The sequence below is a fragment of the Grammomys surdaster genome, unplaced genomic scaffold, assembly GCF_004785775.1.
Source record: "Grammomys surdaster isolate TR1022 unplaced genomic scaffold, NIH_TR_1.0 201, whole genome shotgun sequence".
Taxonomy (NCBI): Eukaryota; Metazoa; Chordata; class Mammalia; order Rodentia; family Muridae; genus Grammomys; species Grammomys surdaster.
Genome location: NW_021604646.1, coordinates 4,841,322 through 4,860,039, shown reverse-complemented (window position 1 = coordinate 4,860,039; position 18,718 = coordinate 4,841,322). Strand labels below are relative to the sequence as shown.

The 18,718-nt window shown below is 37.9% G+C and overlaps 1 pseudogene; it reads right to left on the bottom strand.

The window, feature by feature from the left end:
• Positions 1-16,627: 16,627 nt before the first annotated feature.
• Positions 16,628-18,014, bottom strand: LOC114623720 (annotated as a pseudogene).
• Positions 18,015-18,718: the final 704 nt, after the last annotated feature.

Sequence of the window (18,718 nt, the reverse complement as noted above, 5' to 3'; positions counted from 1 at the left end):
GCTCTAAAGAGCTGTAGTTTACTTTTTAAGTGTGTCAATAATCCTACCTCTGACAAACATATTTCTATGTTGTCGCTTTAATTCTTACATAGGATCATCAAATTGTGTATAGTAATTTTAAAATTGTTCCTCAGTTGCTGCTCTCATTTCTTTCTGCATTTAGGGGATACAATTTACAGCTTCAGGAAGTGAGAGACTTGTATTAAAAAAACCTTCAATTCTTTGAAAAAAAAAAAGATGAACTTATGTAAAGATAAAAAAACTCTGCCATTCTCATGGATCAGTAGGATCATCTAATTAACAGTGACAATCCTACCAAAAGCAATCCACAGATTCAACACAATCCCCACCAAAACTCGAATACCATTCTTTACAGATATTGAAAGAATAACTCTCTACTTAATATGGAAAAACAAAAAAAAACTCAAGACACCCAAAATGATCCTGAATACTAAAACTGCTACAACTCACACCATTCTAGATATCAAATTATATTATAGTTTTAGTAACAAAAACTGCAGGCTGTTGGCATAAAAATAGTGTTGATCAATAGAACCCAAGGGAAAACCCAGAGATAAACCCACAAATTTATGGACACATGATTTTTTTATAAAGACACCACAAATCCACAGTGAATAATAAGTCAGAATCTGAAAAAAAAAATGATGCTGGTCAAAATGGATGCCTGCAAGTGCAAGAATGGAAATAGGTCAAAATTTATCTCCCTGTACAAAATTAAATTCCACATGGATCAATGATCTCAACAGAGAACTAGATACATTGAACATGATAGAAGAAAGAGTGGGAGATATCCTTGAACTTATTGGCAAAGGAAATAACTTTTTGAATAGAGCACCCAGGCACTAAGATCAACAATCAATAAATGAGACCTCACAAAACTGAAAAGTTACTGTAAGGCAAAAGACTCTGTCAATTGGACAAAACAGCAGCCTACAGAATTAGAAAACACATTTACCACTTTCACATCTGGTAGAGGAATAATACCCAAAATATATAATGATTATAGATATAGCCAGAAGGTCGTAGCACATGACTTTAATCTCAGCCCTCAGGAGAAGAGGCAGAGGCAGGTGGATCTTTAAGAACTAGGCAGCCTGTTCTGCAGAGTGAGTTACAGGACACCCAGGACTACACAGATAAACTTTGTCTCAAAAACAAGTAACAACATCAACAATATTTATTATAATAATAATGAAGATGAAGGAGAAAGAAAGATGAAGAATAAGAATATAAATAATCAAATAATCGGGGCTAGAAAGATGGCTCAGCTGTTAACAGCACTGACTGCTCTTCCACATATCCTAAGTTCAATTCCCAGCAACCATATGCTGTCTCACAACCATTTGTAATGTGATCAAAGCCCTCTTCTGCTGGTGTGCCTGAAGAGAGTGACAGCATATTCACATATATAAAATAGATCTCTAAAAACAAAAACAAAACACAAAAAAACAACCAACCAACCAACCAAACAAACAAACAAACAAAACAAAAACTACAGGAGTCCTGAAGACACAGATCAATAGTTAGGAGCACTGGCTGCTCTTCCAGAGGACTTTGGCTTAAAAAATAATAGTAATCTAATGAAAAATGAGGTACAGATCTAAACAGAAAATTTATAATAAAAGAATCACAAATGGCCAAGAAACACTTAAAGATATGTTCAACATCCTTAGCCAGCACAAAAATGGAAATTCAGACTGCTTTGAGATTCCATCTAAATACCTGTCAGAATGGCTAAGGTCAGTAACCCATGTGACAGCTCATGTTGGCAAGGATATGGAGCAAGAGGAACATTCATCCATTGCTGGTGGGAGGTCAAACATGTACATCCACTATCAAGCCAATATGGTGCTTCCTCAGCAAATTGGGAATCAATCTACATCAAGATATTAGGCACCACTTTTAGGCATATACTCAAAGAATATCTCCATTCTACCATAAGGATACTTGCTGTACAATGTTCATTGCAGCTTTATTCATAATATCCAGAAATTGGAAACAACTTAGGTCTCTCTCAGCCAAAGAATTTATAAAGAAACTGTGGAACATTTATACAATAGAGTATTTGTTTAGATACTCAGCTGTTTTAAGAATAATGACATCATGAATTTTGCAGAAAAATGGACAGAAGTAGAAAAAAAATCATCCTGAATGAGGTTACCCAAATCCAGAAAGACACATATGGTATGTATTCACTTTAAAGGAATACTATCCATTAAATAAATGATAATCAAGCTACACTTTGTAGACCCAGAGAGTTTAGATAAAGAGGGGTGAGGGGAAACACATGGATCTCTCTGGGAGGGCAAAATAGAGTTTAAAAGTGGGCTGAGAGTAGATTTGATAGAAGGAGGTACAGATCAGGTTGAAGGGATAGAGTGAGAGGAAAGAATGCAGGGGTTAACAACTGGAATTGTGGAGCACTGGTGGTGATATGGAGCTGAAATATCCTAGAACAATGAAGGTAATTCTAATAACGACTTTTTTGAATGGAGCATTTGTAGTCTCAACTGGCCATGTCTTGCAGTCAGGTGAGGCCTCCTGTGGTGGTTTAGGATTTTATTCTGTTAATTTGCTGGCCATGGAGTTATTATGGAAATCCCCAAATAAGTCAGGCTGTTGCTAGGACAAAGGGTTGTTCTCTCCAAACTGACAGTGGGTGCCCAGTGGTGAGGACAACACTTACACAATTCAATCAACATGGAGAAGTTGTGCTTCTCCATGTATATTTCCTAGTATATTTGCTGCTGAAAGGTACTCTGTAGGCTACAGAAAGAGAAAAACGGATAGCAACCAAGTCACAAAACCTTTGGTCTACAATCTGTCCTCCCTAGAAAATATACTGTGGAAATGGTAGTACAGAAATTGTGGGAAGAACTACCCAGTGTTTGATTTGACTTAGTACTTAACACTGATAGGGTAGCCAGGATCCAAAGACCTAGGGTAAAACCAAACACTACAGGTAAATAAATAAAGTATAAAATAAAATGATTTCTAATGAAAGATCTGTACCTTAGTCAGTCATCATCAGAAAGGCTCCATTTAGCAACAGATGGGAGCAGATGCAGAGACTCACAGCCAGATATAATTTGGAGAAAGAGTTTAAATGGGAGGATTCCCTCAAATCCCTCTCCTCAGAGGTCATGGACTCTTAATAAAGAAGATGCAGAACTATTGTAAGACCCAGAGAGAATAGAAGAGGCCAGCAAAACAAAGACCATTGAATCAATTAAGCAAGATATTTGAGCTCACCGAGTCTAAAGCAGTAAGCACAGGGTCTACATGAGTCAGCACCACATCTTCCTTCAGCATATATATTATAGCTTTTAGTATTTTGTGGGACTTCTGACTGTCAGAACAAGTGAGATTCGGACTCTTTTGTCTGCTCTTGGAACTCTTTTCCTCCTGCTGTGTTGCTATGTCTAATGTCTCTATGGTAGTTTTTGCTTCATCTTATTATATTTTATTAGTTCCTGTTTGGTTATTTTCTCTTTCAGAGACAGAAAGGGAGTGCATTCTTTAGGGAGAGAATGTGGAAAAGAACTAGAAGGAGTAGAGGGAATTGAAACTACAATCAAGATATATTCTATAAGGAAAGAATCTGTTTTCAATGAAAGAAATAATACAAGAATCCTAAAAATCCCATAATAATACAATAATAAAAAAATAGCTTCAGGGAAGTCCATGAGTAATTGGAGTTGACTCTGGAGGCACTATCTCTTATGATCCTATTTTATTTGCTGTCTCTATTCAGGAAAAGTCATAGTTTTTTCTTTCTTTTTTACTTTAGTTGACAAGAAACATTTTATTCTTGATATTCATGCAAGATAGAGGGAGTTACATAATCACACCAAAGTCTTGGTTCTTTTAGTGTCATATTTTTCCCTAATTTTGTTTTTTACATGAGAATCAGCTATTTATTTTTAAGAAGCATTTATATCCTATACCAATACTATATAAAGTATTTTTATATATACAGAGGGCAAGGACTAGATCATATCCATAGTTGAAGGTACTGCTTTGAAGGCAATGCTCATTGCTATTTAGTTCATAGCCACACTCTCCTGGGTACTAATCTTCTGGGAGAAATACACTAGACAGCCTTTAAGTTAGACACATGCTTTGTCTAGACGTGGCCCTAAAGGCAGGCCTTTTCTCTGAAAACACTACTCAAAGGAGACAATTAAAATTCGTGCAAGAGCAGCCATAATTTTCTTAAGTCACAGTCTTTATTTTCCTTTTTATTTTCTATTTAAACAAATTATAAATCCTCTCCTCCAAGAATAGTGGCATCATAATTTTGTGTACATTTCTCAACTAAAAGTTCTTTTTACTTTTAAAGCTTGTTAGTGAACATGTGTGCAGGATCTTGTGTGTGTGAGTGAGTGTATGTGTGTGTGTGTGTGTGTGTGTGTGTGTTTCAGAGCCAGAAGATTAATGTTTGGGGAAGTATGAATGCTATGGTGTACATGTGGAGATAAGAGTAGAATTTTAAGTGTCAGGTTTTTTTTTCAACTTTTATGTGGCTTCTGATTTATTGATTAAGGTTATCACTTCATCTGTTGATCCATCTTGTCATACCTCAACTAGAAATTCTCATGGAAAATTTTGTCATAAAGGATAAATAAATACACAGATTTTAATTTGATGAAACTGTATGACAAATTTCCTCTATATTTCTCAAGAGTATCTCTTTCTATAGAAATGGAATCCCTGAAGCCTATAAATCTGTATAGCCCTACAGAATGAGCTTGGTCAGTTTTTCACCTTGGCACTGGGTACCAAGAATGTGTCAGAAAGGTTCTGGAAGTCTAGAAGGAAGACAAAGTATAGCAAAGAAAGGAAAACAAAATCAGTCTCTTGGTTGAGTTCTCTCTTCCGTGACTATGGACATATGGAGGTTACTGGAATGCCTGCCAAGCATGCAGGAAGGCTCCATCTTCAGCACACCAAGGAGTAAGTGTACTGGCTTAAGCTGATAATCCCAGAATTTGGGAGGTGGAAGCAGAAGAATCAGAAGTTCAAGATCATGCTTGGCTGCACAAGCTAGTATAAAGTCAGTTTGGGTTAAATGAGACACTGCCTCAATTTTTTCTTTTCCTGTGTGCACATTAACTAGTAGCAAACTGTAGTCACTGTCATCATGGCTTGTTTTACAAGGCTTCATACAAAATTTGTTCTGAGAGAGAACAAATCTTCTGAGAAAAACAACAAACACAACATGAAAGGACAATGTTGTATTTTGTGATCATAGTGTCTAAAATAGAATAAACTAGAATTACTAAATTAAGAAATAGTTGTGAATAAGATGAGATCACCAATGCAGATTACTCTTATCAGTAATTTTCAGTACACAACACTGAGTAAGCCTAATTTCCTAGTGTAAGCCACAGGTATAAGTGTATTACATTTTCAGCTAATTTCCAGAAATATCTTCTAAGTCATGTGGCACTGAGTTATTTTAATCATTTGCTCTAAATGTAGCATCATTGAAGAGTGCAAGCAGAAGAAAAGCACCAGGCTCAACAAAATTCTAAAAATTATGCCATCATATGAAAAATTGTTTTTAAAAAAGGATCTGTAAAAACTTAACTTTTGAGTTTTTCTAATTAAACAGCATTATGAATATTCAGTTGTTGTTCATGAAGCACATATACCATTACTGAAATTGCCACTCAGATTTAGGAAACTGATGAAAATTGAACTCATAAAAATTTAATGCCATGAAATCTAAGTGTGGAATATACAGATCGGGTGTAGTTGTTTAAAGGAACCACATTAAGCCTGCCATAAGAAACCACACTTTGCTTTACTGACTAATTTTAAAGGTAGCATGAATATATAGATCTTATGTTTTTCAGAGACAAAGTTAAAATGATTCAGGGCAGGGTTAAAGTTGCTAGGAAGAACCAGGGTTCTTGAGGGAAATAGGATGGCTAGACAGTCATTCAATGTGGACTCATGTAGAACTAATGGGGAGATGACAGTATTGGGATGGTAGGGTACTCTGTGATAAAAATGAGACTGGATGGTTTGACTGAATATAGTACAGAATTTTCCTATTCTAAGGGAAAATTCATAAAACTCCTACTTGGTGCACTAGTTTGCTAGACAATGTGAATAGATAGTTTGAGGACTGTGAATCCAGCACAGAGAAACTACAAAAAAAGTCTTATTTAAATAATTATAAAGTATCAAAGAGCCCTTGTATCTTTTTCTTTGGATTACGTATTAAAACCACCAAATAAATATTTTAAAATGCAAGTTGAAATTTTGAGAAAAAGAGATAGTGTACTAAAGTAAGAGCCAGAAAATCAATATTCCATGGACTGTTGAGATGGCACAGTGGGGCAGAGGGCTGGCCACCAAGTCTGACAACCAGAGTTCAACTTTGAGATCTCTGTGGTAGAAAGAATAAGCTGAGTACAAAAAGATGTCTGACCTCAACACTGGAGTTTTGTGATGGTGTGTGTGTGTGTGTGTGTGTGTGTGTGTGTATGTAAATAAATGTTAAAAGCTTCCATAAGACAAAGCATGCCTTATTATCAACTATGAAAAATTGACCATGAAGAATGCTCTGTCCCATCTTATCTTGTGGTAATGACATCACTTTCATTTCTTGATTTTTTTCCTAGATAATTTACACTCAGTATAATTCAGATCTCTTGAAGACCTCACACCTAAAATATTAATATTTATTGGCTAGAGAAAATATTTGGAAAAGTCTTTTTTTTTCTAATTGAGCTGGTACTCAATGCATGTAAGAAAGATTTATATTTAGACTTATTTTAAGGCTTTTTATCAAGTATATCTAGTCATCCCTGGTTCAATCAATGCAAAGATCAACCAGAAACAAATAAAACGTGTTCTTCAATAGAAAAAATCCTGTTTCCTTCCATCCCGCCTATACCGCCTGTATTAGATTCTCACTATGACACTAAATAGAATAGCAGCAACTTTAGAGTTGTCCTAATAAATTCATTGACAAAAGCTTGTATAAAATTTCAATTGTGAATACCATGTGAACCTTTTGATTTTAATATCACTATAGTAGTCAATGTACTAGATCTTGGAAGTAAAAACAACTGGTATATGCCCTGGAAAATCTCAGTCACAGGTATCAAAATAATACTGGCTTTAAAAGATACAGCAAGAATATTATTTTACTTCCTTTCTATTATTCATTTCTTGTATTCATCTGTTGACTCAAGTAACTATCATTTGCATTTCAATGCCTTGCCTAGTTGCCAGAGCTCTCTATACAAAGAGCTGCTCTCTTTACTACTTATATAACTTGACATAGGTAACATTCTATATTTCCAGAATAGTTGTGATCTTGGACTCTGCTGTCAGTCATGTGTTTACTTGAATCTAAAATCCATTATTTCCAATCCACTAATCTTGTATAAATCTTTCATAGTCTTAGTCCATCATTGTGTTGTTCTTTATGGAAACCTAGATTATTGAACATTTCATATTCTTTTGGTAGACTGTTGGTATCCCTAGAGTTCCTGTTTAGAGTGTGTCTTCATCAAAAACATTATCCACTATGATCGAGTAGGTTTCATCTGAGGATGCAGGGATGGTTCAATATATGAAAATCCATCAACATAATCCACCATATAGACAAACTGAAAGAAAAAAATTACTTGAACCTCTGAACAAGAATTTGTCAACATCCAAAACTGCTTCATGCTATAAGTATTAGACATATCAGGAATTAAAAGGACATATCTAAACATAGTCAAAGCAATAGACAGAAAGCAAATAGCCAACATCAAATTAAATGGAGAGAAATTTAAAGCAATTTTACTAAAATCAGGGACAAGACAAGGGCTGAACACATTTTCTCTCTATTTATTCAATATAGTACAGGAATTTCTAGTCAGGGCAATAAGACAACTAAAGGAAATCAAGAAGATACAAATTGGAAGGGAGGAAGTCAAAGTGCCTTTATTTGCAGAGGATACGATACTATATAAAAGTGACCAGAGAATTCTCCAGCTGATAAACACCTTCAGCAAAGGGGCTGTATGAAAAATTAACCTAATGAAATTAGTAGCCTTCCCTTATACAAATGATATATAGGGCGAAAATAAAATTAGAGAAACAACACCCTTTATAATAGCCATGAACAATATAAAATATCTTATTGTAACTCTAATCAACCAAATGAAGGATCTGTATGACAAGAACTTAAAGTCCCTGAAGAAAGAATTAAAGATGATATCAGAAAGATTTCTCATGTTCATGAATAGGTAAGATTAACAGAGTGAAAATAGTCATCTTACCAAAATCAATTTACAAACTCAAAGTAATCCCCATCAAAATTCCAACACAATACTTATAGACCTTGAAAGAGCAATTTTCAACTTTATATGGAAAAATGAAAAAACAAAAAAAAAACAAAAAAACCCAGGATAGTTAAAACAATCCCAAAAGATAAAAGATCTTTGGAAGGAGTCACCTTCCCTGATCTCAAGCTGTAGTACAGAGCAATAATGATTGAAAAAAAAAAAAAGGTTGGTATTGGTACAGAAACAGGCATGCTGATCAATGGAATTGAATCAAATACTCTGAAATCCACACACTTATGGATCCCTGACTCTTGATAAAGAAGCCAAAACCATACAAAAATAAACCCCACATTTTCAACAAATAGTGTTGGTCAAACTAGATGTCCGTATGTACAAGATGCAAGTAGATCCATACTTATCACCTTGCAAAAAACTCAAGTCAAATTGGATCAAGAACCTCAACATAGAACTGGATATACTATATTAAATTTAATAGACCAGAAAGTGGAAATAACCCTAAATGCTTTGGGTCAACAGAGAATTTCCTAAACAGAGCACCAATGGCTCAGGTTCTAAGATTAATAATTAATATAAAGGACCTCAGGAAACTGAAAAGCTTCTGCAAGTGAAAGGTCACTGTCAGTAGGACAAACGAACAGCCTACAAATTTTGGAAAGGATTGTCACTGACCCTACATCTGACAGAGGGCTAATATGCAAAATATATAAAGAACTCAAGAAGTTAGACATCAGCAACCTAAATAACCCAATCAAAATGGAATACAGAACTAAAAAGAGAATTCTCAACAGAGGAATCTGGAGTGGCCAACAAGCACTTAAAGAAATGTTCAAAGACCTTAGTTATTGGGGAAATGCAAATTATAAGTTTGAGGTTCAATTTCATACCCATCAGAATGGCTAAGATCAAAAACTGAAGAGATAGCACATGCTGACAAAGAGGTAGAGCAAAGGGAACATTGATCCATTGCTGATGGGAGTACAAACTTATACAACCACTTTGGAAATAAAATTCGGAGGTTTTTCAGAAAACTGAGAATAGTTCTACTTCATAACCCAGCTGGACATATACCCAAAAGATGTTCAACATACCAGAAAGACCCTTGCAAAACTATGGTCATAGCAGATTGTAGGAGGAGTTAATGTGGGAAGAGTTAGGAGAAGAAGAGGAAGAAAGAGAGGAGATAAAGGAAGAGGAGGAGCAAGGAGAGGAGAGGAGAGGAGAGGAGGGGAGGGGAGGGGAGAGGAGGGGAGGGGAGGGGAGGAGAGGAGGAGAGAGAGAGAGAGAGAGAGAGAGAGAGAGAGAGAGAGATAGGAGATGGAGGTGAAGGTTTACATGTCTGTAGCAGTCAAAGGTAGTTGGTATATCTAGGTTGGGTATTGGGTTACACTTTTGATTGTGTGGGTATCTTGTTACTGATCATTACCAAATATATAAGCCTTTGGTCAATCTTTAAGCATTAGAGTCTCATCTTTCTACTGGGCACGAGTGGATGGCAGGAAGGTCTAGGCAATGCCCAGCCTTATGGAGACAGCATGGAAGATTGGCAGAGCCATCTCCCATGCTGGTGTCTCATGGGTGGAAGGGCTGGTGTTTCATTCTGGCCATTTCTAGCTGTATCACACACATGGCATCCGGCTAAGAAATATGGCAGCTGAGCTAGGCAGAGCCACCGCAGCTTAGATAGTCGGCTTGAACAGAGGCTGACTTTAAATAATTATTACAACAGCAGATTTATTCATAAGAGCCAGAAACTGGAAACAACCTAAATATCCTCCTACTGAAGAATAGATAAATAATGTTTAAATATAAAGACAACATGAAATTGACAGGCAAATGGATGGAACTTGAGAATTCCTAGTGTGGTAACCTAGACCTAAAATGACACTCATGGTATGTATTCACTTATAAGTGGATATTACCCTTTCCATCCCCTCCTCCTGGTCCTTCCTGCTTGAGCAGACTCATATTTGGTCTGCTCCTGGGAAGACACCATATTCAGACCCATCCCAGAGGATCTGCTGGACTAAGAACAGCTGGTAAGAACCCTCCCCCATGAACTAAAGTCCTAGAGCTGCAGCTAGAAGACCAGTGGTGGCACACTAGTGACCCATCACCCATCAAAACCTTGCCCTCCTGAATATCACTCCCCTACCCCCCTCTGCCTGATCCTTCATACATGGGCAGACTTATACCTTCTCTATTCCTGGGAAGACACCATATTCAGGTCCATCCCAGAGGATCTGCTGCACTCAGAACAGTTGACACAAACCAGAGGATCTGCTTCTCTTGGAGAAGTTGAGGATCCACTGCATCCACAGAAGTTGACTCCTAGCTGGTTTGCTCCTGTGAAGACACCATACCCTGACCCATTGCCACAGATTTCTTCTGATCTGAGCCAGTGCACTGGGTAGACCTTGGGGAGACTACCATGGAGATAAATAAAAAAGCCTAGAAAAGAGATTAGACATCATAGATGCAAGCATCACCAACAGAATACAAGAGATAGAAGACAGAGTCTTAGGTGCAGAAGATGTCATAGAAGAAATTGACACAACTGTCAAAGAAAATGCAAAATGCAAAAAGCTTCTAACCCAAAGCATACAAGACACAATGAGAAGACCAAACCTAAGAATAATAAGTATAGAAGAGAGTGAAGATTCCCAACTTAAAGGGCCAGTAAATATCTTCAACAAAATTTTAAACTTTCTTAACCTAAAGAAAGAGATGCCCATGAACATACAAGAAGGCTTCAGAACTCCAAAAAGACTGGACCGTAAAATAAACTCCTCCAGTCACATAATGATCAAAACACCAAATGAACAAAACAAAGAAAGAATATTAAATGCAGTAAGGGAAAAAGGTCAAATAGCATATAATGACAGACCTATAATAATTACACCAGAATCCTTACCAGAGACTATAAAAGTCAGAAGATCCTGGATGGATGTCATACAGACCCTATGAGAACACAAATGCCAGCCCAGGCTACTATACCCAGCAATACTCTCCATTACCAAAAATGGAGAAACCAAGATATTCCATGACAACACCAAATTTACACAATATCTCTCCACAAATACAGCCCTACAAAGATTAATAGATTGAAACTCCAACATAAGAAGGGAAACTACACCCTAGAAAAGGGAAGAAAGTAATCTTCTTCCAACAAAACCAAAAGAAGATAGCCACACAAACATAATTCCACCTCTAATAACAAAAATAACAGGAAGCAACAATCACTTTTCCTTAATATCTCTTAACACCAATGGACTCAATTCTCCAATAAAAATACATAGAGTGATGGACTGAATAGCTAAAAAGGATCCAGCATCTTGCTGCATACAGGAAACGTACCTCAGTGACAAAGACAGACAGTACCTCAGAGGAAAAGGCTGGAAAATAATTCTCTAAGCAAATGGTCCCAAGAAACAAGCTGGAGTAGCCATTCTAATATCAAATAAAATTGACTTTCAACCATAAGTTATCAAAAAAGATAGAGAAGGACACTTCATACACATCAAAAGAAAAATCTACCAAGACAAACTCTCAATTCTGAATGTTTACAGTACAAATGCAATAGTACCCACATTCATAAAAGACACAAAGCACACAGTGCACCTCACACAATAATAGGGGGAGACTTCAACACTTCACTCTCATCAATAGACACATCATGGAAACAGAAAATAAAGAGAAACAGAGTGAAACCAAGAGAAGTTATAATCCAAATGGATTTAGCAGATATTTATCCAAAAACAAAAGAATATACCTTTTCTCAGCACCTCATTGGACCTTCTCCAAAATAGACCATATAATTGGTCACAAAACAGGCTTCAACAGATACAAGAAAATAAAATAATCCCATGTATCCTATCAGATCACCATGGACTAAGGCTGATTGGTCTTAAATATCAACAAAAAAAAAAAAACCCAGTATTCCCACATATACATGGAAACTGAACAACACTCTACTCAATGATAACTTGGTCATGGAAGAAATACAGAAAGAAATTAAAGACATTTTGGAATTTAATGAAAATGAAGGTATATCATACCACAACTTATGGAACACAATGAAAGCAGTGCTAAGAGGGAAACTCATAGCTGTAAGTGCCTACAAAAAGAAACCGCAGAGAGTATACACTAACAACTTGACAGCATACCTGAAAGCTCTAGAACAAAAAGAAGCAAATACACCCAAGAGAAGTAGACAACAGGAAATAAACTCAGGACTGAAATCAACCAAGTAGAAACAAACAGAACTATACAAGGAATCAACAAAACCAGAAGCTGGTTCTTTGAAAAAGTCAAACTGAAAAGGGAGACATTACAACAGAAACCAAGGAAATTCAAAAAAATCATCAGATCCTACTACAAAACTGGAAAATCTGGATGAAATGGACAATTTTGTAGACAGATACCATGTAACAAAGTTAAAACAATATCAGATAAACCACCTAAACAGTCCCATAACCTCTCCAGAAATTATAGCAGTCATTAAAATCTCCCTACCAAAAAAGTCCAGGACTTTTTAGTGCAGAATTCTATCAGAACTTCCAAGAAGACCTAAAGCATACCCTCTTAAAACTATTACATAAAATATAAGCAGAAGGAACACTACCCAACTCATTATATGAAGCCACAATTATGCTCACACCTAAACCACACAAAGACCCAACAAAGAGAACTTCAGACCAATACCCCTTATGAGTATCGATGCAAAAATATTCAATAAAATTCTCACAAATCGAATCCAAAAACAAATCAAAACAATCATCCATTATGATCAAATAGACTTTATCCCAGGAATACAAGGATGGTTCAATATTAGGTAGTCCATCAACTTAATCCCCTATATAAACGAACTCAAAGAAAAAAAACCACATTATCATCTCACTAGATGCTGAGAAAGCATTTGACAAAACTCAACATCCCTTTATGGTAAAAGTCTTGGAAAGATCAGGAATTCAAGGCCCCTACCTAAACATAGTAAAAGCAATGTACAGCAAGCCAGTAGCCATCATAAAGCTAATTAGAGAGAAACTTGAAGCAATCCCACTAAAATCAGGCACTAGACAAGGCTGCACTCCCTACCTATTCAATATAGTACTAGAAGTCCTAGCCAGAGCCATTAGATAACAAAGGGAAGTCAAAGGGATACAGATAGGAAAGGAAGAAGTCAAAATTTCACTATTTGCAGATGATATGATAGTATACTTAAGTGACCCTAAACCTGACAACTTCAGCAAAGTGGCTGGATATAAAATCAACTGGAACAAATCAGTAGCCTTCCTCAACTGGAAGTATAAATAGGCTGAGAAAGAAATTAGAGAAACGATACCCTTCACAATAGTCACAAATAATATAAAATACCTTGTTATGAATTTAACCAAGCAAGTGGAAGTTCTGTATGACAAGAACGTCAAGTCTCTGAAGAAAGAAGTCGAAGACAATCTCAGAAGATGGAAAGGTCTCCCATACTTGTGGATTGGCAGGATTAATATAGTAAAAATGGCCATCTTGCCAAAAGCAATCTACAGATTCAATATAATCCCCATCAAAATTCCAAATCAATCCTTCATAGAGGTAGAAAGAGCAATTTGCAAATTCATTTGGGATAACAAACTTCCAGGAGAGGGAGAACTATTCTCAAAAATAAAAGAACTCGAGGAATCACCATCCCTGACCTCAAGCTGTACTACAGAGCAATAGTGATAAAAACTACATGGTATTGGTACAAAGACAGGCAGGCAGATCAATGGCATAAAATTGAAGATACAGAAATGAATCCACACATCTATGGTCACTTGATCTTTGACAAAGGTGCTAAAACCGTCCAGTGAAAAAGGAACAGGATCTTCAACAAATGGTGCTCTTTCAACTGGAGGTCCGCATGTAGAAGAATGCAAATCCATCCATTTTATCTACTTGTACAAAGCTCAAGTTCAAGTGGATAAAGGACATTCACATAAAAGCAGATACACAAAAACTAATAGAAGAGAAGGTGGGGAAAACTCTCGAATACCTAAGCACAGGGGAAAAGTTCCTGACAGAACACTAATGGCTTATGCTTTAAGATCAAGAATTGACGAATGGGACCTCATAAAATTGCAAAAATTCTGTAAAGCAAAGAACACTGTCAATAGGACAAAAAGGCAACCAACAGACTGGGAAAAGATCTTTATCAATCCTATATCCGATACAGGGCTAATATCCACTATATACAAAGGACTCAAGAAATTAGACTCCAGACAACCAAATAAACTTATTAAAAATGGGGTACAGAGCTAAACAAAGAATTTTCAACTGAGAAAACTCGAATGGCCAAGTAGCACCTAAAGAAATGTTCAATATCCTTAGTCATCAGGGAAATGCAAATCAAAACAACCCTGAGATTCCACCTCACACTAGTCAGAATGACCAAGATCAGAATCTCAGGTGATAGCAGATGCTAGTGAGGATGTGGAGAAAGAGGAACACTCCTCCATTGTTGGTGGGATTGCAAGCTGGTACAACCACTCTGGAAATCAGTGTGGTGGTTCTTCAGAAAATTAGACATACCTGAGGACCCAGCTATACCACTCCTAGGTATATACCCAGAAGATGCTCCAACATATAACAAGGACACATGTTCTACTATGTTCATAGCAGCCTTATTAATAACAGCCAGAAGCTGAAAAGAACCCAGACGGCCTTCAACAGAGGAATGGATACAGAAAATATGGTATATTTACACAGTGGAATATTACTCAGCTATTAAAAACAATGAATTCGAGAAATTCTTAGGTAAATGGATGGAACTAGAAAATATCATCCTGAGTAAGGTAACCCAATCACAAAAGAACACACATATAACACACACTGATAATTGCATATTAGCCCAAAAGCTTGCAACATCCAACATACAACTCATAGACCACATGAAACTCATGAACAAGGAAGATCAAAGTGTGGGTGCTTTGGCCCTTCTCCACCACCTGGCCCCTCTTACCCCCTCCCCTTGTAAAACATGCTATAAAAAAGCATTTCATGTTAAAAAAAAATTAAATAAAAAAAAGAAGCAAAACAAAAAAAATTAAAAAGCACCGACAAGTTGGGAAAAAAAAAAAAGAAGGATAACAAAATACTTATGATGTGAGCAAATATGGAGACAAATCATCTGGCAGAAACTGAAGGAGTAGCCAACCAGATACTGCTCCACCTGGGTATTCATCCCTTGTGCAGTCACCAAAGATAGAAGCAAATGTGGATGCTAGGAAGTGTATGCTGACAGGAGCGTGATATAGCTGTCTCATCAGAAGTCTGCCAGAGCCTGAAGTGTACAAAGGCAGATGCTCACAGTTAACCATTGAGCTGATCATGGGATTCCCAATGGAAGAGTGAGAGAGAAGACTGAAGGAGCTGAAAGGGTTTGTGGCCCCATGGGGAGAGCAACAATACCAACCAACCAGAGCTCCCAGGGTCTAAACCACCAGCCTGGGAGCACATGGCCCCAGCTGTATATGTAGGGGAAGATGACAGTGTCAGACATAGGTGGGTGAGGAAGTCCTTGGTCCAGTGAAGGCTGGATGCCCCAGTGTAGGGGAATTTGAGGGCGGGGAGGTGTGAGTGGGAGGATGTATGGAGGCATATACTCATAGAAGCAGGAGGAGGGGAGATAGGATGAGGGTTCCTGGATGGGGGAAAATGGGGGAAAGGGGATTATATCTGAAATGTAAATAAAATATCCAAGAAAAATACTTTTTTAAAAAGGAATGCTCTAGATTTACTAGTTTGTTTCAATACCTATAGGCTTCTACAATATTCATCTTGTATTCTTTTGTTTTGTTTGTTTTTTATAAACATTAACAATTTATTAAAACCAATACTTAAAATAAGCATGACATTGAAAAGATCAGGAAGAGTAAAAGGCTATTTCTCATGTGAGGGGAAGGCTTGCTGTAGGGCTGGGACTGCTGCTGGATAGAAATCATGGACTGATCATGACAGGCAGCACCAGCAGATCAGATATAGGACAGACTCAAACCAATGAACAGAGGTGCCAGGACCATTCTCTAAATAGGTACATCCACTGGAGGTAACATAAAATAACTGAAAGATACATTGTTATCTACAGACATGATGAGATGCAGGTTCCACAGTTGCTGTCAGATGTGCTGGTTGCACTGCTGCTGCCATGTCTGGCTGTAGCTATGCATGTGTCACAGAACTTTCTGGTGGCTTTTGTACTCTCTAGCTCTGGTGCACAAATTTGTTCTGGCTCCAGAGTGGCTGGTTTCCCTACAGATTTACAACATGTAAATTCTGGCTCTGAGGATGTGTCTCCTCAGATCTGACTCTCCCTCATCTTTGGCCTCTGATTTCTTGACCTGTTCTTCATGCAACTGGTTCAGGAGCCTATTGACGTGGGCAATAAGATCAGAGTGCGGCATGTGAACCCTCAAGTAGACCTTCAGGTATGTCAGAGGGGACAGGTCTGAGGGCTCATAAAAGTCCTAAGGGTTCTTGTCCATCCATGTTTCCAGGAAGCTACAGAGGGTATTCTTTACTTGTTCATCCTCTTCAGAATGAGGACAAAAGAAGACCAGACAGAATGTTATATGTAAACTCCCAGGCACCCCATCTAATACTGGCAATAATGGTTGCTCTCAGAATTATTAGTTTACCTGTACACAGTAGGAGTTTTCAATATATCTGTGCCAAAGTAGACCACAACCATGTCTATCCAGACATCGCAGTGGTCACAGCGTCCCTTGTATTATCCTTTATGAATCTCTACTTTGGATATGTCTCTATTAGGTACACTATATAATTCTAGAACATCCTTTATATATGAGAGAAGTGCATTCACCAAACCCTCAGAAATACTGAATGAGGGATAGAGTGCTTTTTCAAGGCACAGTGCCCATCCTTTAGGGTCTCAGCTTTTGACAGCCCACTCCCTTGGACCAAGCCTGGAAGGAGCATTCTCTTACTTCATGCTGCTGGGTCCTGACAATTCTCTACACAATAAACAAGGTGTGTGTGTGTGTGTGTGTGTGTGTGTGTGTGTGTGTGTGTGTGTGTGAGAGAGAGAGAGAGAGAGAGAGAGAGAGAGAGAGAGAGAGCGCTAGAACTAAAAAGAGGATCTGAGTACTATGGGGCTTAGAGATAGACACACACAATGAGCACTCACCTCATGAACAGCAGGCCTAGTACCTTTATGGGGGTGACAAATCTTCTGAATGTGAACAGAATGGTAGGAACAAAGAAGGCGTCCCCTTCCTGTAGTGATGGTACCAGGTTGTTCACCAGCTTTACCACAGTCTCTGCCCTGATGCATGACTCTCTACTGTGCTCCCTCAGTTCCTCTGATAGAGAAGCGTTCTCACCCTGAGGAAAGATACAGGTCAAGGTTTCAAATGAGCACAGGTCTGCCACATTCTATTGGTTATTCTCATTCAGAATTTTCCTGAAATATTACTCTGGGAGACACAGAAGGGGACAAAAAGGGGTTACCTGGTCTGTGTGGTCCTGGCCTTGCCTGTCCTTGCTCAAGTTTTTTCCCTTTCCAGAAAATGGCCACAGGCATTGAATACAAGAGTGAACCCTGTGTCTCCAGACACCACCACAGCTTTTTCCGTTGTCTTTTTTGAGGCCTGAGCCTCCAGTAGTCATAACACAGCAAGAGAACATCCTGCCTTCTCTAGTGTCTCTGACAAGTAAGTCTGTTGAGCTGCCTCTAAGCAGTGGGCTGTATGCTTACCAAGGTTTTGCATTATTAGGTCACTGTACAAAGTATGGGCCCATTACTGTCCCTTCTTCAACAGGGCTTTCTTAAAAGGCTCCTAGCTGCCCTCCCACTTGCCAGGTTCAGAAATCAACACAGGTATACATGTGCTTCCCATTCTATTGCTCCCAGAGTTATCTGTATATAGGCAGCACCTCAGCTTTGCAATCTGAGTCCCCACTGTTGAACTGCATCTGTAACCCTAATTATAAACTCAGCCCTAATTAGCCCAGTCTACCATAACCCTAGCCATGTTTTCTGGCGTTTATGTGACCTTGGATGTGTTCTCTATGGAATCATAGCACATGAATACCTGTGACAGCCACCAACCCCATGATTTAAGTGTTCCTGCCTAGAAAATGTCTTGCCCAGAATCAGTTTTCACTCCCATTATAATTTTAGGTTTCAATCCCAGAGGGCTGCAGCTCTCTGTAAGCAGCTGGTTCAGCCCTACTCACCAACTTACAAGATGGAAAATGACCCCCTAGCATTCTTTCAGAGCAGATTTATCCTCCATTGCTTCTGCTTCAAATTTCTGCTTGACTCCTTGTCCTAACTCTCCAGTGATGAACTGTGACTTGTTACCTGCAAGAAACCTTTTCCTTCCCGT